Here is a 20,301-nt window from a genome sequence, read left to right as displayed (position 1 = left end):
CCTGAGGAATGCCAGCGGCCACAGGAATGTTATCTGCTGGGAGGGGCTCAAGATTCCATGAAGCAACCAAGCCAAGCAAAGATAGAGCCTCCAAAATCAACACGTCCGGAAAGAAGCAGCAGCTGGAAAGGGAAGGTATGGTGAGCAGGCCCTCAGACACGGGCCGCACCTGCCCTCCAGGTGCACGGACATGCTCTCCCGGTTCACGCCGCACTCACTCTTGGTGGGAGGCCAAGGCCCCTGGAGCCAGGATGCGCCAGGGCATGGCCCGCCGTGCCCTCCCCTCCCCGCGTGCTGCGCTCGCCCACGGAAGGCGCCACTGAGGTTAAATGGGTCTTGCACCCACCGTTTCGTCTCCTTAATGAATGGACTTCATAAACAGTTTTTGTTTACAGTCTCTTACCAATTTTTTTACAGATAGAAGGTGGGTCTCTAGAGCTGTCCCAGGTCGGATTCCACCCAACTAGTCACCATTTCCCAGAAAGTCAGGCCCAGGTCCCACCGCGTCATCAACACCCCAGGGTGGCTCTCATCAAACCCCTGTTAGAAATGCAGGATTTTTAGGACCGTCAGGGTCAGCATGTGACGAAACAAGCGTTGCCGGCCTGTCCCGTTGCAGCCGGGCCACCTCGCGCCCCCTGACCAGCCTCCTGTCTCTTTGCTTCCCCCAGTCTCACCCCACCCCCACCCGGAGCCCCCGGGGTGTTAGAGCAGTGGCCAGCACCCGCTGACGCCTAATGCCGGCGGGGTGAGTCACGATCAGGGAGATCAAATTCCGCTCGGTCTCATAAGCCTTCCTTCCAAAACCTTAGCAAGCTCACACCTGCCCTGCGTGGGGCCCCGCACGGCCCTGACCCTGCAGGCGTCGGGCGTTGCAGGGCAGCCCTCGTGTGGGGCACCAGCCCAGGGCTTGGAAGAGCTTCTCCAAGGGGCACCCGCACTTCCCACAACTCTTGTCACGACAAGAAACGTGTCTGCAATCTTTAATCAGTACAGATAAAAATACAGATGAGTCTAAGACGTGTTTGGTACAGTCACGAAAGACGAAGTTACCGTGTTCAGCACCTGGGCCCTGGGGTTTCCGGGGCCTGATCCCTGTGTCTTAGCGCTGACCACGGGGCCAAGCGCTGGGCCTCGCACTGCTTTTGTCAGTCAGCGTACAGTTTGTTTTTCAAGAATATGCCCAAAGGGGGCCTCAGTCTCTCTCAGCTTGGAAGGGACCCCTCTCCTCAGGGCCTCAGCCCAGGTCAGCCTCACAGCCACAGACCCTTCACTGCCTCCTGCTTGGTGGTCCCACGCATCGCTCAGGTGCGACAGGAATGGGTCCCGATCTGCAGTCACCAACGGTCCTCATCTCCAGGATGGTCCTGGGTTTAGTGCTAAAGTCCAGTGTCCCGGGAAGAGCCGCGGACCCCCAAAACCAGGATCTGGTTTCCCTCTGACTATCTAAGATCAAGGCCCCTTTGTCTTAAGTCAGGCAGATTTTGCACCAAAACCTTTTTTGAAAATTCAAGTGGAACTTTTAGTGAGGGGGTGGTGGAAGGAGCTGGGGGTGTGCTCTGGATTTTCGGTGAGAAGGTGGCAGGACCAGGATCGAGAAGCTTTTCTGCAGAAGCTCTGCAGCTCCTCCCTCTTCCCCAAGGACGGCTGTCGTTCTTGCTGCCATTCAGCATGGCTTATATTCACCAGGGAGAGAAAGCCCAGGATCCAACAGGTTTTCCTTCTCAGATTCCTCTGATGTGACCAGCAGGGGAATCACATGGGCTTTCACAGCTGAGCAGCAGGTCACGGGCCAGGCCGCCTGCTCATGCATAAACATTACCGCTAATTGCCTCTTTGTTACCCTAGGCTCTCCTCCAGGGCTGCGGCCGCTGGGTCTGGCCCACTCTCCTGCGGGGGAGAGCCCTGCAAGGCGGCACAGGGTCTGCCTCTTCTCAGCCCTTCCTGGGGCTGGCCTGCACCCCGGGCCCCTGGCAGGGCTCATGGTCCTGCAGCCAGCACATGGGGTGGGAGATGCCAAGGGTGCTGTGTGGCTTCCATGCCAGCCTGGCCCCCGGAGGGGGCTCCTGGTACCTCAGCCATGCCTGAGGCCCCACGAGGGAGCCTGGACACGGCACTGGTGGGTGAGCTGCTTCTGCTCAGCTCAGGAGCCAGGCCTGGGACAGAGCTCCCAGGGAGAGTGGGTCACAAATTCATTCCTATGTCTGCCCTGACCTTGAACAGAGGGGGCACGGAAAGGCCTGTAGAAACATGTCCTTGAGCACACGCGTACACACGTGTACCGCCCTCACATGCAGTGTCGATCATCCCAAGAGGCATGCAAACAGGCAGGTGAGTTCAGGGCCACCGAGCAGCATTGCCCAAGGAGGCCCAGAGCCAGGAAACCTGTGCCAAGAGGAGAGAAGAAGAAGGACAGACATCTGAGGAGGCGGCCAGACAGACCACAGACGGGAGCGGCGGGCCCGCAGCAGCACTGCCCTGACGCTCAGCCCAGGGGGCCCACAGTGAGGCTCCCTCTTCTCCCGGCTTGCTCTCTTACTTGTTTCCAACATACTGAAGTCACGCGTTGGCCAAGAGCTCAGGGCCAAAGTCGCCACACATGTGAGTGGAAAGAGCTAAGCTGCTGAGGGAACCACAGGGCCTGAGCTGGTCAGGCTCCCACAGGAACACACCTGGCCTTACCTGACCACCCTCTTCTCTGTCCAGGAGACCTCGCACTCAGAGCTGACCTCTCCCCCGGTCCCAAGGGCCCCCGCCAGGAGCACGCTGGCCTTGAGCGCTGCCTCCCTGTGCACCTCGGCACCACCACCTTGCTGCAGAACCTGACGGCGTGCCAGCTGTGCGGCGCAGACAGAAACGCCGTGAGCCCACCTCTCCCTGTGGGGAGGCCCACCCGAGAGGCGCAATGGAGTTCTTAGCACCCCTCCCTGTGGGGAAGGCCCACCCGAGAGGCGCAGTGGAGTTCTTAACACACACGCACTGACTGCTGGGCTTTTCTGGGGGAAAAGTAAGCAAAATGCCTAGTCAAGGAGCGCTGAAGCAGGGGAGAAACTGCAGCAACCCTCCTCCTGGTGCTGGGTTCTCACCTGGTGCCGCCCCCACAGCTGTGATGTCACAACACAAAGTGCAGAGGAGGGCAGTGAGCTCTGCCCAGAAGGCCCTTAGAGTCCACCACTGAGACGTGAGGAGGCCATGTGCTTCCCTGGGCGTCTGATGACTCACTTGGAAGGAAGGCTGGTCAGGGTGAGCGAGTTTGGTTGTTAGGTAAACGCTTTGGAAATTGTTCCTTTTTATAAGTGTTGGTGTGTACGTGTGTGTATGCATGGGTGCATGTCTATATATGCATGTGTGTGCATATGTGCATGTATGGATGTATGTGTGCATGTCTGTGTATGCATGTGTATATGTTTCTGTGTGTGTGTATCTGTGTGTGTATGTGTGTGTGTACATGTATGCCTGTCTGTGTATGCATGTGTGTATATGTGTGTGCATGTGTGTATATGCATGTGTATATGTATCTGTACGTGTGTATGAGTGCATGTCTATATATGCGTGTGTATGTATCTCTGTGTATGTGTGTGTGTGCATTGTGCATGTCTATGTATGTGTGTATGTATCTGTGTATGGGTATTGCATGTGTGTATGTACATGAGCATGTGTGTATCTGTGTGTGCATGTCTATGTGTGTATAATTGTATGCATGTGTGTGTATATATCTGTATGTGTGTGTGTGGTGTGTGAGTATCTGTGTATTATCTGTGTGTATGTGTGTGTGCATGTGTATATGTGTGTGCATCTCTGTGTAGGCATGTGTGTATCTGTGTGTATGTTGTGTGTGTCTGTGTGTATATGTCTATGTGTGAGTGCACCTATATGCGCATGCATGTGTGTGTCTATGTGTGTGTAGCTGTGTATGCATGTGTGTACATATCTGTATGTGTGTATCTGTGTGTGTATATGTATGTGTTGTGTGTATTATCTGTGTGTGTGCACCTGTGTGTGTCTATGTGTGCGTGTAGTGTGTGTGTCTGTGTGTATTATCTGTGTGTCTGTGTGTGCATGTCTGTCTGTGTGTACCTGTGTGTATCTGTGTATGCATGTGTGTGTGCATATCTGTATGTGTGTGTCTGTGTGTATGGATATTATCTGTGTGTATGTGTCGATGTATGTGTGTGTGTACCTGTGTGTGTGTGTATGTGTAGCACGTCATTCTCTTTGGGCTGCTTGCTCACCTGGGACTCCTCGCCTCCTCCTGGCTGCAGATGGAGAAGTGGCTGGAGCCATAGGAACCAGACTTGGCAAGACAGTTCTGATGTGGTTTCAAAATCTCACGAATAATCTCAAATTAGGAAGATTTCCCACAGCCAGGAAGAAACTGGAAATCCTTCAAGAGAGGGCTTTTCAGGACTTCTGATCCAGAGGGAACTGGAAGAGCAAAGTGGAACAAGCCCGTGTTCGTGGTCTCCTGAGTCTCTTGTCCACCCTGCAGACACGTGGGTGCCAGGCCACCATGTCTCACAGTCGCCACACCACTCTCTCCCACTGTATGCGGCACCAACTAGTCCTCTTACAATGGGAGGAGGTTTGAAACTGAACACAAGGGTTCCATTTCTGTTGCTCACCTTCTGACGATTTCTGTTCAGGAGCCAATTACCTAGCTGTAGCTCCTTAGTAGGAGAAGGCAATGGCATCCCACTCCAGTACTCTTGCCTGGAAACGAGTACGTGGGGTCGCACAGAGTCGGACACGACTGAGCAACTTCACTTTCACTTTTCACTTTCATGCATTGGAGAAGGAAATGACAACCCACTCCAGTGTTCTTGCCTGGAGAACCCCAGGGACGGGGGATCCTGGTGGGCTGCCATCTATGGGGTTGCACAGAGTCAGACACGACTGAAGCGACTTAGCAACAGGAGCAGCAGCAGCTCCTTAGTAAGTGGGTCCCACTCTTGGGCCAAGTGTGTCCTAGAAGCTCTCAGAGCTCGAGACAGCGCGGCAGACCCGTTGAGGCTCAGGGCGCCGCTGCGATGGCAGCTGAGCTCTGCTGAGGCCCACCTCCCTCCCTGGGCAGTAGAGGGTCAGGGAGGGAGGCCCTGCCTGCGGGCTCGGCTGACCGAGGCACAGGGGCCGCGGGGCCCAGCAGTGAGGCACGTGATCTCAGGGGTCAGGTGACATCTGAGGCAAAGGCAGCCCCACATGAGGCAGTAACTCGAGCCCTGCAGCTGGTGGTCCCCGGCGGCGGCAAGAACAATGGCTGGGGGTGTGGAGCCCCTGCTTTGTGTGGGGCGCCGTGCGAGCATGAGCACACGTGTGCGTATGCGGATCCTGGGAGGCAAGGCCCTCCCGGGTCCAGATCCTATCTCAGCTGAGGATGGGCCCCTGCACCTGCCATGCGGGCCTCAGGGCTGCAGGGGCGGGCTGGCAGCTCTGCACGTGGATGAAGCACTTCTGAAAAGCCTACTCTCTAAATCGGCTTCTTCATGGCTCCTTGTGGTCCTGCACAGGCTTCCACAGACTGGCCTTAGGCAAGCCCTCCTTGAAGTCGAAATCCTAGTTCAGGGCAGTGGCAGGCCAGCCTGGGCACCCCACTGCTAATCAGCCTGCAAATGGACTGAGGAGTCGAGACTCTTTCACCAGCAGTCAGATGGCGCCTCTGGGATGAACTGCCGACACATGGTTTGCAGACTCCTTTTTCCAGCGGAGCCTTGAGTTCTGAGTGACGTCATGAGCATCTCTGAGGAGCAGAGACGCCAGCACACAGCCGAGCTGGGGAAGTGGGAACCTCTGGGGCACCTGGGTGTTGGGGGGAGAAGTGAGTCTGTTCTCTTTGCAGAAACTCAGGCTCCTCCTCAGCCTGCGGCTGGCAGAGCCTTGACCTCACAGAAGAGTGGAGCATGACGGACGCACGTGTCCGAGCATTGCATGGGGCAGAGGCCCCTGCAAAGGGACCCACCACAGCACTGGCCACCGATGCACAGAGCCTTCCCAGAGGCAAGTCTAGCCGCATGCATCTGAGAATAGACGCTCCCTGTGAACACAGGAGCTTAGGGTGCTGGGGGAATGGATGCTTATGCCTGTTGCTTTAAATCCTTTTTATTTTTTTCCTGATGCTACGAGATGCCCTGAGTAACTCTGAGGCTGGTCTCTTCCCTTTCAGAGGAGGCAGAGCTGGCCTGTTGAGCTCAGTCCAGTCTCTCTCTGGACCTCAGCCTGTGTCACCACGTCTGGGGGGCCGTTTAACCACAGAGATGTTCTGCTGGCTCCAGGGTTCAGACCTGGCACCACAGCCCCACAGACACTCATCCCCAGCAGGTTAGCCGGCTCCCCATAACAAAGTCCTGCAGGCGGGGTGTGGAGACAGGGCCCTCCCTTAGGCCGCAGCCAAGGGGCCACATGAGTGGAGATGGACGATCAGCCCAGGTACCCAGACTTTACTTTTGATGGTCTCTAAAATAAAGTCCTAATGTTCAAGGAGCTAATGTGAGATGGGGGAGGTCAGAGCGACAGACAGTGGGTGCGTCACATCCGAGTCACACGCCGCTTCCCTGGGGGTCGTAACACCGCACATTTGTCTATGGTTGGGTCCCGAGGCCTGTGGGTGCTCCTCAGCTCCACGCGCCTGCTGCAGTCGAGCTTTCCCACAGCCAGAGCCTGAGACGAGTCAACAAGGAAAAGCGTTCCTGCGCCTGGTCAAGCGCTCCGCAGCCCCACACATGCTGGGGGTCAGAAAGCAGAGGCTGCGGGAGACACAGACCGAGCTAACCGCCTGACTTGACGGACCTGCTGAGCAAACCCCTGGGCCCCGGGATCTGCAGGCCAGCCCCACCCCTGTCGTTTGAACCTGGGGCGCCAGCCGTGAGCCCCGCTTCCTGCCCACCTGAGGTGCGACGGTCAGGAGCGGGCACTCAGGGACTCCAGACACTCACACTCAGGGTCCGGCCCTGAGCGCCCTCCTGGAGGACGGGTTGGACATAAAGCAGCCCTGGGGCCCTGCCTGAGCTTGTCCGCATGGGCCCCTCTGCCTGCAGGGGGGAACCCCCACGACCTTTGCTCCTTCTGTCCAGCTCATCCCCCCAGGCACTCGGGCCCACTTGGCTGGCTCCCCTGGTGCAGAGATGCCCCTCAGGACTCGAGATGGAGCATGCCGGCTCCTCTGCAGCGGCCTCATGCTGGGCTGGCCGCTCCTGCTGACCACCGGCCCCAGAGCCAGGTCCCTGTGCTCAGCCAGAGGCGTGGGCACTCCCCAGCCTGAAGGTTGGGAAGCCCCGGGGCTGCCACCCACCCAGTCTCCCTGCACCCTGGACACAGACTGGTCCTGAGGACTCTGAGGACAGCTTGGAACCACTTCCCCCGGGAGGGGGGCCGGCCACCACCTTGTCATGAGGCTCAGACGCTGAGGTCGCCTGACCCCACAGCAGGCCCTTGGCAGCCCTGGAACGTGGGGTCCAACCTCAACAGAAAGGCAGGTGGAGCCACAGCCACAGGGGCCTCCCAGATGCCCAACAAGGGCGTGCCGAGGCTGGAGGCCATGCTGGCCCAGTCCATCAGTCGAGGTGCCTCCACGGCCAGGAGGAACCCCCAGGCATCGTGAACTGGTTAGTTCAAGGGAGAGACATTCTTCAGGTCCTCATGACGAAGCCACTGTCCCAAAAAAAGTTCTGAGGAAAAAACACTCGGTCAGTTGCTGGCCCTTCAGCCCAAGGAGCACCTCGCCCAGGGCAGGCCCTGGCTTCAGCGACATCGTGGGCGGCTGGAGGCCCAGCAGCCGGTACTGCGTCATCACCACGCAGGCGCAGTCTGCGTCCTACAAAGCGACTGTGCCACCACGCTGACTCACTGCTTCTCTAGGGCTCTGACTCAAATGTGCACTTTTGACAGCCCCTGTGTGTGAGCCAGCTCTTGTTTCCAGACACCTCTGGCGTCTTCTCAGTCCAGAGGCCCTGACCCCTCTTCCCAGCTGGCCTTCGGCTCCTGCGTGGGCTTCCTTTCCGGGACTCGCCGGGCAGCGTGGGGAGCAGCCACGCAGGGGGTGCAGCTTTTAGGCCAGCGTGAAAGCCCCTGGTTTCTCTCAGAACACCGTCTGTGGGTTTGGTGTTGGATCCTGGGCCCCAAAGAAACGTGTTCACCGGTCAGATGTCTGGAGTGGCAGGCCGCTGGGCACCCGGCCCCCGTTTCTTCTCCGAGCCTGTTTCCCGACAGGAAAGGGGACCTACCATGAGCGCTGAGACCACGTGGGGCACGCGCAATGCAGCCGGAAGGTTCCCACACGTCTGTCAGGCCCCAGAAGCACCACCAAGTCTATGAATTAAAGTCCTTTGTTTCAGCTACTTTGGGTTTTCTGCGCATTTTCTTTTGTCAAAAGGGATATCCTTTGCCCTCATTTTATTGTGTCCTGATGAAACAGCAGCTTCACAAAAGCAAGTACCCGTCACAGCAACGTGCCTGCAGAAACAGCGTGAGGGAGACAGAGGCTCTGTGCAGAGCAGTTCACGCTGCACAGCAGGTGAGCGCCAAGGTGACTTAAAACATAGGCCCCTTCCAACAAACAGCAGAAGCATAATGTATTCACTTCAAACACAGGAGGTAACCTTACACAGAAGAGCCACTAGGACGGATCAAATTTCTGAGTGCAGGAAGCTTATAGTTCATTAGATTATTCATAAATAAAGTTGGCCTTTGAAAAAAAAAAAAAAGACCAAGCCATGAATGAAAAAAAAAAAAATACATACCTGTATTAAAATACAAACTCACTTTCCCCACGTTGGGGGCTCAGATCCTGCCCCACAAACCTCCCGGGCCACGTCTGGTATGGCATCTACACACTCCAGCCGCCCGACCCCTGTTGGCGGGGTTGTTCATCTCCAGGTCGTCTTCTCACTTCATTGTTCTGCCACTTCCAACCGTGGTTTTAAAGATTACATGACTGGCCAAACAGATCCTTAGAACCAAACAAAAATTTCAGTGAAATTAGTTGACTTCACCACTGAACTTCATTCATCCAGATAGATATTTGTGTTATTAAATCTTTGTTTTTACTGGACTCTGATAGAAGATTTGAAGTCTATAAAAGATGTCAGATAATGAGATTTTATCTGAAGAGATGGAAACTCCATTAAAATATTTAAACAATTGATAAAACTTTCAAGAAAAAAATGTGACCAGAAATAAGTATATTTTGAAGAAAAAGTAGATTCTGCCAAAAGTAGAAGCTTCAGCACACATTTTTGTTGTTGTCTTTTCCGTATATATATTTTCTTTCCTTTTTTCTTTTAAACACTGCCAATTAGATGGGTTTAAAATTCAACAAGGCATTTTTTTTTTTATTCAAAAGAGACCGTTTTAGTTTGAAGAGGAGCGAATTGAAGGCAGAAATTCCTCCCTGCTGTGCCCGATCAGCTATTGATTAGGGGAGGGTTGCTGACCTAAACCATTGCCAGATAATAGGCTGCAGCCTCACGGAGCACATTAGTTGTAGGAGACCCAAAGCCGCCCTTTTGTGGAGAACCAAAGGCTCTGGTCTCTCTGGAGGAAAAGAAATGTTAATTGAAAAATTCCTCAAATAGGTGAAGGCTCTGAAGCTGCTTTACAGAAAGGTGTGAAGCCACAATCAGGGGGCAGGAAGAAAGGGCCGTGCTCCGGGCGGGCGTGCTCTCTGATGCTGCTGCTTAATCTCCCATTCACAGGGCCCTTTCAGGAAGGCCTGTGACAGCTGGACCTGTGGGCCGGGTCCGGATTAATTGGTCCCTCAACAGGGAAAGTAAAACAAAGACACTTCCTACTGGATGCCAAGGACCGAATCTGACTATTCACGTAAGTAATGCGCGGCCATCTCCTCTTCTGTCGGTTAGGGACCTTAGACAGACGCGCTGCCACCGCCACAGCTCCTCGGGATCCTCATGTGGAAAAGCAACCCCAAGCCCACCAGACATCTGCACATGACCCCTGCCCCCGAGGAGGGGCGCGTCTGTGTGGACAGGAGACCAAGAGCGACGAGGAGCCCGGGACCAGCTGGACGGAGGCTCCTATCTGGAATCCAGGCTCCACTCGTGCTGTCCAAGCAGGCCAGGGCTCAGCGTCCACCCCCGCCCCTCCTCTGACCCTCACCCTGTCCACACTACTAGCCAGACTTGCTGGAAGAACCGCCTCACCACAAAGCCATCCAACAAAGCACCAACGCGCCCCAGGCAGGGCCTTGGTGCTGGTGGTGGAGACCTTCCCAGCTCCCAGCACCCCAGGGAGACACAGAAGCAGGAGCAGGTTGGGTTCCCTGAAGATGATGGGGCTGCGGGAGGGCGACTGGGCCAGCTCCCACCTGCTGTTGGGAGCCCTGGGCCCCCAGTGTGCACCAGAACCGCTCAGCACCCTACACAGGAAGCAGCCGGACAGACCAAGGCTGGAGCAGACAGCGTCTGGCTGTCAAATGCCGTCCGTCCAGAGTGCACTTACGTGCATCGTGAGGTGCGCGACTGAGTCCACAGCCTCAAAGGCTCGCCCGGAAATCTACCCCCGCCCCTCACCAAGTGGAGACGGGCTCTTAACATGCAGTGTCGGTCCTGCCAAAACTAAATGAAGTGTACAGTACACGTTTGGGAGTTTAAGCAATTAAATTAATTAATTGAATTAAATAATCTGAATCTTTCCCTTCTCGCCAACCAGGAGAGGAGATGAAGGCTGAAACCAGTGTGTGTCGTGCCCCTTCCCCAACTTCCAGTGTAGTCAGTGACGGAAGGGGACGCGCAGTGACCAAAGGGGACATGCAGTGACCGAAGGGGAGACCCAGTGACCGAAGGGGACATGCAGTGACCGAAGGGGACATGCAGTGACCAAAGGGGAGACCCAGTGACCGAAGGGGATGCACAGTGACCGAAGGGGACATGCAGTGACTGAAGGGACATGTAGTGACCGAAGGGGATGAGTAGTGACTGAAGGGGACATGCAGTGACTGAAGGGGACACGTAGTGACCAAAGGGGAGACCCAGTGACCGAAGGGGACATGCAGTGACTGAAGGGACATGTAGTGACCAAAGGGGACGCGCAGTGAGTGAAGGGGACGTGCAGTGGCTGAAGGAGACACAGTGAGTGAACCTAGTTCAGCCCAATGAGAAAAGTGTGGGGAGGACCCCGCACATGGCTCCACCAGGTGTGGGCGAGGCAGCTGACAGCAGAGCCCGTCTAAGGTGGAAAGGGCTGCAGGGACTCTGGTCCTGCTGAGAGCGGGGTCTGCAAGCCTGAGCAGAGTGATCGGAGGCTGGGGGACAGAGAGCCGCCTCAGCTCAGTGAGAGCCATGGAAGGGGTCTCGTCGCTTCCAATGGGCTGGACCTCCAGGCCGTGCTTGCCGGGGCCCTGCTGCACATTCTCAGGCTCAGGACCTCGCCCAGGGCAGAGGATCAGCACAGGGGCCTGGCCCGGGTGAGTTCACACTGCACCACGTGTGCTGGGTCTCGGGTTCCTCGGTCAGGGACTGCTCAGAGCCACCAGACAGGCAGCCCGGGGCCTCCCTCCCAAGGAGGGGCTGGAGCTGCCAGGAAAGGATCTCATCCTGCAGCAACAGCTGAGGGGCAGACATGGCCCTGACTGCAGATGGGATTGGAGCTGCTCAGACAGACCTCGGCCTGGAGGGAGACCGTGGGAGGCCACTCTGGACTTCTGGCCAGTCGGCTCCACATGGTCAGCCTGGGCTGGGTCTCCCTCTCAGGGTCCTTCCCGCCACCACTGCCATCCTCAGACCAGACTCCTGGCCATGGCCTGGCCTTCCCAGCATGAGAGCCCTGCTCTGGGAGAGGGGGCACAGCCGCGGCTCCGCCCCTGCGGCTGCAGGACGAGCTCTCCATGTGCCTCTCTCTGCCGGTCCTTCTGCTCTAAGGTGTCTGCACTTCATCGGGATTTTTGAACCATCAAAGAGAACAGAGAAGAAAAGTCTTTGTAAACTCTCAGTGATGCACGTCCCTCAGAAGCAGCCCCAGACAGAGTCCTCCAGGAAGCAACGGGGCAGCAGAGGCAAAAGGTGGAGGTCAGAACTGACTGAGCTCCCCAGCATGGGCCCAGCGCCTGCAGCAGCCTCAGCCTCTGAAGCAGCAGGAGTGCGTGGTGCAGGAGGCATCCAGGAGCCCCTGGGGAAAACACTGATACACAAGGTCAGAAGGAACTCCCTACAGGAAAAGCACAAAATTCCAGGTCTTATAAAGGTAACTCAATCATAACAAATATACTTATAACAACAAAAGAGATCTAGAACAGAAATGTCCAACAAAAGTGGTGGGATAAAGAAACACAGAACCTCTGCGTGATAGCCGACTCTGCCTGAAGGGAATTCCAAGCCAGCAGCAGCAGCCATCCAGCCTGGTGCCTGGCCTGGCCAAGGGCCTGGACCATCTCTGCCTTCTTGGATTGTTCTCCCCTTTAGGGCAAAGCTTTTTTTTCATTTCTTTTCCATGGGGATGGTCTTGATCCCTGTCTCCTATACAATATCACGAACCTCAGTCCATAGTTTATCAGGCACTCTATCTATCAGATGCTGCTACTGCTGCTGCTAAGTCGCTTCAGTCGTGTCCGACTCTGTGTGACCCCATAGACGGCAGCCCACCAGGCTCCCCCATCTCTGGGATTCTCCAGGCAAGAACACTAGAGTGGATTGCCATTTCCTTCTCCAATGCATGAAAGTGAAAAGTGAAAGTGAAGTCGCTCAGTCGTGTCCGACTCTTAGCAACCCCATGGACTGCAGCCTACCAGACTCCTCTGTCCATGGGACTCTCCAGGCAAGAGTACTGGAGTGGGGTGCCATTGCCTTCTCCAATCTATCAGCTCTAGTCCCTTAAATCTATTTCTCACTTCCACTGTATAATCATAAGGGGTTTGATTTAGGTCATACCTGAATGGTCTAGTGGTTTTCCCTACTTTCTTCAATTCAGAAAACTAAGATCATGGCATCCAGTCCCACCACTTCATGGGAAATAGATGGGGAAACAGTGGAAACAGTGTCAGACTTTACTTTGGGGGGGGGCTCCAAAATCACTGCAGATGGTGATTGCAGCCACGAAATTAAAAGACGCTTACTCCTTGGAAGGAAAGTTATGACCAACCCAGATAGCATATTGAAAAGCAGAGACATTACTTTGCCAACAAAGGTCCGTCTAGTCAAGGCTATGGTTTTTCCAGTAGTCATGTATGGATGTAAGAGTTGGACTGTGAAGAAGGCTGAGCACTGAAGAACTGATGCTTTTGAACTGTGGTGTTGGAGAAGACTTTGAGAGTCCCTTGGACTGCAAGGAGATCCAACCAGTCCATTCTGAAGAAGATCAGCCCTGGGTGTTCTTTGGAAGAAATGATGCTAAAGCTGAAACTCCAGTACTTTGGCCACCTCATGCGAAGAGTTGACTCATTGGAAAAGACTGATGCTGGGAGGGATTGGGGGCAGGAGGAGAAGGGGACGACAGAGGATGAGATGGCTGGATGGCATCACTGACTCGATGGACATGAGTCTGGGTGAACTCCGGGAGTTGGTGATGGACAGGGAGGCCTGGCGTGCTGCGATTCATGGGGTCGTAAAGAGTCGGACACCACTGAGTGACTGAACTGAACTGGACTTAGGCCAAAGACTTTAATTTTCTGAGAGACATGATCACTTTGACAAGTGAGGAAAGAATCTGACCATCTCCCCAGAGAAGCTTGCAAGCGCCTGCTATTTTGACCCCAGTTTTGAGAGTTCACAGCAGCAGGGAAACCTGAGCCTGGAGACCCTGCAGCCTCTGGGCTCCTTGGGGACATTACCAGTGTCAGTCAGCGGCATCTGGTCCTTTCAGACCACAGACGTCCTCCTCCCAACGCTGTCGATCTCAACACAAGTGGACCCAGAACCCTGGTGCCACCAGACCTCGAGCCTCAGTGTGAAGAATTGTCCATCCCAGTGATTCTGGCCCCAGGACTAGGGAGGAAGAAGGAGTTGGTGACCCCAGCCCTCCTCCCCGAAAATTCCCCACCAGATTCTCAGGTTCGCCCAGCAAGAGAAGAGAACAGGATTGGCCACTCCGGACGCATGGGGGTCACCCTCGGAGTCCTGGGACGAAGTACCAGACCCCGTGGGAAGAATACAGCCTTCTCTGAGGCACACCCAGGCAGAGCCCACGCCCCACGACTTCCACACCCACATCTGAGCACGACGGGCCACGCTTCTGAGAAGCCACGTTGTCACAGGGATTTAGAGTCTCAGTTGTGTCCTAAAACAGCAGTTCACAGTAGGAAATAGGAGTGAAGGATGAACTCGCATTTTCATAGCCCTACTTGAAAGTAAGTCATAAAATATAAACAGAAATGAATATGTATCAAATTTGGAAAAATTTAAACTATCTATATTTATTATTAGCAAGAATATAGGACATACACATTGTCAAATGCTGCTAGGAAAAATGCACAAGCTTACATTTTGGAGGACAATAAAACAATGCAATGCTGCTTTAAACCACTAATTCCACTTCCTAAAATGTATCTCAAAGAAATAATAAGTTTTTTACAACAATGTTTATACTAGGACATTCTTTATGATTTTATTTAGTAATATTAATAGACAGGACATTAATAACCAACAAAAGGGGATTAGCTAAAAATTACAAAACATCTGTATGAAAGAATACTCTGTAGACTTTATAAAATTCTACTTTAGAATAGAGTTAATGACATAGGTGTGCTCACACTAGCTCGGAAGCTCATTGTATGGCAGCGTGTATGGTGACAACTTGGAAATTATTGGGAGGGTATTTACATTATGCGGGTTTCTTGCCACAATTCTTTTGAAAAACTGGCTGCAAGAGTGGACAACCCCGATTTTGATGAAAGTTTATGTAACACGCATGGAGCCTGCTTGCCTCTCACTCTCCTTTTCCGTTGGTCTAAGTTTCTCTCCTTCCCAGTGAACATGCGCTGCCTTTATGAGCAGGAAATTGGCTTTCTCATGTTGTTCATCTACCCTCTTCCACTCCTGGGAAATTAGCCTAAGCAAACAAACTGAGCTCTAAGATTATTTTCAAAACACATTCATGGCAGCATTATCTATAAAACTAAATGATTTTACCAATTCAAATATTCAAATAAATATTTTTAAGAGAAAATGTTTAAAAGTCTATCAACTCAATAGAATATTATACAAACAAGATAATACTTGAAGGGCAGAGAAGCGGTTACATCATACATAATGCAAAACATCAAGATACAAAATAATAATCCTGTAAATACCTTAAACTGATACATAATCTATAAGCAATAAAGGTGCGTGGGAAAGAAAGGTGGAAAGAACGTAGCCACAGCGTGACCAGGACAGCCTGGGGATGCCGAACACAGCTGTTTTCTTCTTGCCTCTGTTTCTAAGTGAGCGGCTATTACTTTTGAATTGAAACAAGCCATACTTTTTATTTTTAAGTGTAAAAACCATCTCTAGGCTTCCTTCCTCGAGGAGAGGCACTTTCTCTGCCTGGGCGAGGGTTCAGCCTCTGTGCACTCTCTGCGCGGTGCAGGGTGGAGGCCTGCGCACCCGCCAGCTCGCACAGCCGCAGACCTCCGCCCCTGGGGTACCCGAGTGGGGAGGGAACAGTGGACACACCTTGAGTGCGGTCCATGACCGTGGACCCTGGATGTGAGCTCAGAGGGTTTCTCAACTCGGTTCTGAAAGTTTTTCAAACTGGGTTTTGTGAGGCACGTTGTGCCGTGTCCACGTGTCCTCACACAACACAGGCACACACCAGCTGCTCCAGCCTGTGAGGCCCTGCACACACGTGGCAGCGGGCACACACGGAGCCCTGCGGAGCCACACCGCCCCCACAGGAGGCCTCCAAGGTAGGTGCCCACCCGCTCTGCCCGGACTTCCTGGGGGTCCTGAACGCCGGCAGCAGGCAGCGGCAGACCGGGCTGCAGGCCCGGTGGCCAGAGATGACGGGGCAAAGGTTTGTCTTGTGATGAAAACAACCCCCTGTGCACGACAGGGTGGGAGACAACGTATCAAACCAAACATAGGCGGCTTTTACGTTTTCCCATTTGGAATCGGCTGACATCAATTATTTAAACACAAATTGAATTAACAAAATATTCAACATATGTTCTCTCTGCACTCTGCTAAACGTGACGGGACACCCAGAGCCGGTCCAGGGGTCAGCCGGGGGGGCGGGCGAGCACACCCGAGGCTGAGCATGGGCAGGGCCTGAGTTCCCCGCTCCCCCAGGGCAGCGATGAATGCTGCCACCAAGTGTGTGCCGTACCTGACCCTGATCTCATCAAATCCTGCCGCCACCATCTGCTGTTTTTAATTCCTCTGCGATATTTGTGTTTGCTGCCTCCCTCCACAGCGGGGCGGGGAGGCCCTTCCCTGCGGGCGGTGGGAGCGGGTTGGCTGGCCAGCCCCGGCCAGAAGGCATCTGTTGCTCATCGCCCGCAGCATCTGCTACTATTTCTCACTTTCCCCGCTCGCTGTGGGATGCGATCTCTCCCAAAGGTGGCCTCTCCACGCTCACTGTCAATCCCATCATTGTCGGCCGCGTTCCCACGGTGCGGCCCGTTGCCATGCTGCCGGCCTGTGCTCGCTGGCTGTCTGTAATCCAAGATATTGTGCGATTGGGCTCTGCCATTAACCCTTTTGGTCCGCATCAAGACATTCAATTAAGCCCTGCAGGAGGAGCAGATTGAGAGGGAGGGCCGTCGGGCGGGAGGGACGGCCCATTTCTAGGGAAGTTTACAAGGACACCGGTGACACTAGCCAGTGGGCGCTGTCAAAACAGCACTCACGCTCAAAGAGACAGAGATGCTTCCTGACAGGCAGCTTTCTCCTCTCTCACATTTTAATTTAAGATGCTGTGAAAGGAGGCCTTGTGTTCCTCCTGGTCCTGATGCACCACTGAGCCCTGTGATAAGACGTGTGTGCGGATGCTGCCACTTACGTGTCTGCCCTGTAAGCACCTCCTGCTAATGGGGTGCAGCCTGGTGCATGCGGCGCCCCAAGCTGTCAGCTCTCGTGTCCTTCTGTCCGACCCTGCATGTCGGCGGCTTCCGCAGAGACCCGTCCTTCCTTCCGTCCGCCTGTCTGGGCGACAAGGAGAGCAGGCGTCTGCGGGGCCCCCACGCACTCCCCTCTGCTGCAACGCGCATCCCCACTGCGGCGTGAGCTCATCCAGCCTGAGATGCTGCTGCCACCCAGGGCCCCCTCTCCTTCTCCGGTGTGGGCCTTTGTTTTAGGCTGCAGGGTCCCGTAGGAATCAGATTTGTAAGGAACTGAGCAGGAATAGATTTCCTTAAGTTAAAGCATTTTTAATGTTCCTAAGTGCTACCACCCTCAGTGTCAGCTCAGTGATTCTGGATTCTCTGTGTTTGTGAATAACTGGCACTTTGTAAAGAGAGGGGCGTGCCCAGCATGGGTGCCTGTAAGGGATGGAGCGGGGTCGGGAACCACATCTGACCCCAGCTTACTCTTCAAAGTCTTTGACTGCAAACATGGATGAGAAAAAAACAAATCCACAGAATTCAGGGAGATTGCAGAACAGCAAGCAGGAATGGAGCTGTCCTCTGACAGTACTTGGGGTGTTCTCAGACTGTCTCACAGACGCGTGAGACGGCAGGAGCGCCCCTCGAGGGTCTGGGCTGTATTGCCCTGTGTGGCTCCATTTCCAAGAGTGGCTTCTGTCTGTGCCCAAGTCCAGGTTCCCCGGAAGCCCCAGCCTGGGCCAGCGTGCCCCACAGGCATGCAAGGAAGCTGTGCAGTGGGTGTGTGCCTCCCAGGTGAGAAGCCACCTTTACGAGTTCCGTGGTTTACCTCCCAAACTTAGCTGTGTCACCACCCCTTCTGTTACTAGCTACGAAGTGCCCGACCCCCCGTGAAAGACAGGCTGAGCCTGGGAGCGTCTCCGCCTCTGGGAAGGACGCTCCCTGGGCCTGCGGACTCACAGATCCTGCGCTCTCGCAGATCCTGCGCTCCCTGCCCACCTTGCTCCTGTCTTGGTGACGCCGCGTGTCTTCTGGACAGAAAGGAACATTAAAGTCAGATATGAATTCCCAGGAAAGACAGCGTTTGGAGCCACATGGCCTGACTGCCGTGTGTGCCCGCGTCCTGGCCTGACTCTCCCGTCTCCACGCTGCCCGAGACGGCCAGGCCGCCCCACGCTGGGTGGGGACCTTGGGCAGCCTGTGTGTGTGCCGGGGTCAGGGCTAGGCAGCGGGCGTTCGGCTGCCTGGCACGCAGCAGGCTTCGGGGCTGGGGCCTGCAGGTGGGGCCGGGGCTGCGGCGCCCGTGCAGGGACACGCACAGCTGCCCGTCCATCCGTGAAGCCACGTTCACCCGACCCAGGCTGGAGGGGCCACGTCCTACTTCTGGGAATGCTGACTGCACCCGCAGGCTCCCTGCGGCCCTGGGGGCAGGAGGCACACGTTCTACCCCAAGTAAAGCCCAGCTGAGGTCACCGTGGCCGATGGTAAGTAGGACAAGCGAGGGGGGAGCTGGGAGGGGAGGGCCGACTTCCTCCTCTTGGGGAGCAGGCCTGACGCTGCCCTGGGCCCGGGTCCTGACCGCCAGGGGCCTCACCAGAGCCCGGGGGCCTCAGCCCGCTGAACGCTTGTGGTCTCTGTCAGCTTTCTACTCCTGACACCCCCAACCTCCCCTTACTCCCTGCCGCCCCCACCCCCTGTCCCCTACTCCCTTTATTCACACACTCACTCACTCACACGCACTCTCTCCTCTAGTGTTGATGTTGGGGGGCAGCCGACCCCGCAGACCTGGGCTCGGGCCTTCCCACTGCAGAGTGCACCCCCAGGCACCTCTTCCCGCCTGTCCCTCCTTCTCACCTTTATTTCCCCTGGTGTCTTCTCCCTTCAGCCCCAAGATGGGGAGGGAAGAGGTGGGGTGTGGAGGATGAGACAGGGGGGCCGGGAGGTTCCGAGCCCACCCCCTGCTGGCCTGGCCACCAGTCCTCACGTCAGGCCTGCACTGGTGGCCCTGGTGCAGGGGGGCTGCTGCACAGCCTCTCAGGGGCCCCGTCCCCCTGCCGTCCATCGAGGGATGGGACAGCGGCTGGGATCACGGGCTGGGGATGTGGCCGTCAGCCTCTCAGGCTGGAGGGGGGAGATGCTTGAAGCTGACGCAGGAAGGCAGCCTCTGTCACGCTACCAGGGGTCAGAGGGACCTGTCCTCCCCCAGGCTCTGGACAGGCCCCGGTCTCGTCTAGGCCACTAAAGGGCCACTAAATGCCCTTGACTGGACCCGTGGTGGGAGGCCGACTGCCCCCCACCCAGGAACACAGATTCCCTGTTACAGTCAGGGCTCGGGAGATACGGGCCAAGCCCAAACCCAGACCAGAATCCGGCCTCTGACTCAAGCTTTGCTTCTCACCCAAAAGACAGACTCCTCCCTTGAAGTTGGGAGTGACTCAGTCACGGGAGCTCAGATGGCTCTTGACGGGGCAGCTAGCGGGGAACTGAGGCAGGACCACCACACCACACTCACCGCCTCCGGTGCAAACATTCACAGATGCCCGCGCTCAGGAGCGGCGGCCGCACTGAGATGCCCGGCTGCGACTTTGAGATGTCTGTCTGTCGGGGGCCAGGGAAGCGGCCATGGCTGTCGCAGAGTCTTGGAGCTTCACTTTTCTACTCTGGGAGTTGTCTGTCCCAGGTGCTATGCAGGCAGATTCTCTCTGCTTCTCTAAGAGCCTCTCGCGACAGAGCAGTAGCCAGAGTCACCCCTGAGGCATAGAACCCACAGCGTCTCACACCCTCCCCTGGGGTACCACAGCTGCCCACCGCAGGCGGGACCCCCAGACAGGGCTCCAGAAGGACCCTGCACAACCACTCACCCCAAGGCCTGATCTGCGGCCTGTGGGCCTTTTTCATTTTCCTTAAGGGCTTATCTGAAGAAAAATGATTCTTATTTACTCATCTTTTTAAACACTCTCATTGGGCACACTTTACTTTTAAGAAAACAGCTCAGTTCAGTTCAGTTTAGTTCAGTCACTCAGCCGTGTCCGACTCTTTACGACCCCATGAATCGCAGCACGCCAGGCCTCCCTGTCCATCACCAACTCCCGGAGTTCACCTAGACTCACGTCCATTGAGTCAGTGATGCCATCCAGCCATCTCATCCTCTGTCGTCCCCTTCTCCTCCTGCCCCCAATCCCTCCCAGCATCAGAGTCTTTTCCAATGAGTCAACTCTTCGCATGAGGTGGCCAAAGTACTGGAGTTTCAGCTTTAGCATCATTTCTTCCAAAGAACACCCAGGGCTGATCTCCTTTAGAATAGAAAACAGCTCAGAGAGTCATAAATCCAAAGGCTCAGAGAC

At 55.3% G+C, this 20,301-nt stretch overlaps 1 long non-coding RNA gene across 1 annotated transcript; it reads right to left on the bottom strand.

Annotated features, from left to right (window-relative positions):
• Positions 1-14,324: 14,324 nt before the first annotated feature.
• On the bottom strand, positions 14,325-20,066 carry LOC112587302. The gene is made up of 2 exons (XR_003111753.3): positions 19,470-20,066; positions 14,325-17,988 (listed from the first exon to the last, which is right to left on the bottom strand). It is a non-coding gene; the product is annotated as an uncharacterized LOC112587302 (long non-coding RNA).
• Positions 20,067-20,301: the final 235 nt, after the last annotated feature.

The sequence above is a fragment of the Bubalus bubalis genome, chromosome 10 (assembly GCF_019923935.1).
Source record: "Bubalus bubalis isolate 160015118507 breed Murrah chromosome 10, NDDB_SH_1, whole genome shotgun sequence".
Taxonomy (NCBI): domain Eukaryota; kingdom Metazoa; phylum Chordata; class Mammalia; order Artiodactyla; family Bovidae; genus Bubalus; species Bubalus bubalis.
The sequence above is the reverse complement of the archived record's forward strand: the minus strand, read 5'-3'. Positions and strand labels throughout refer to the sequence as shown.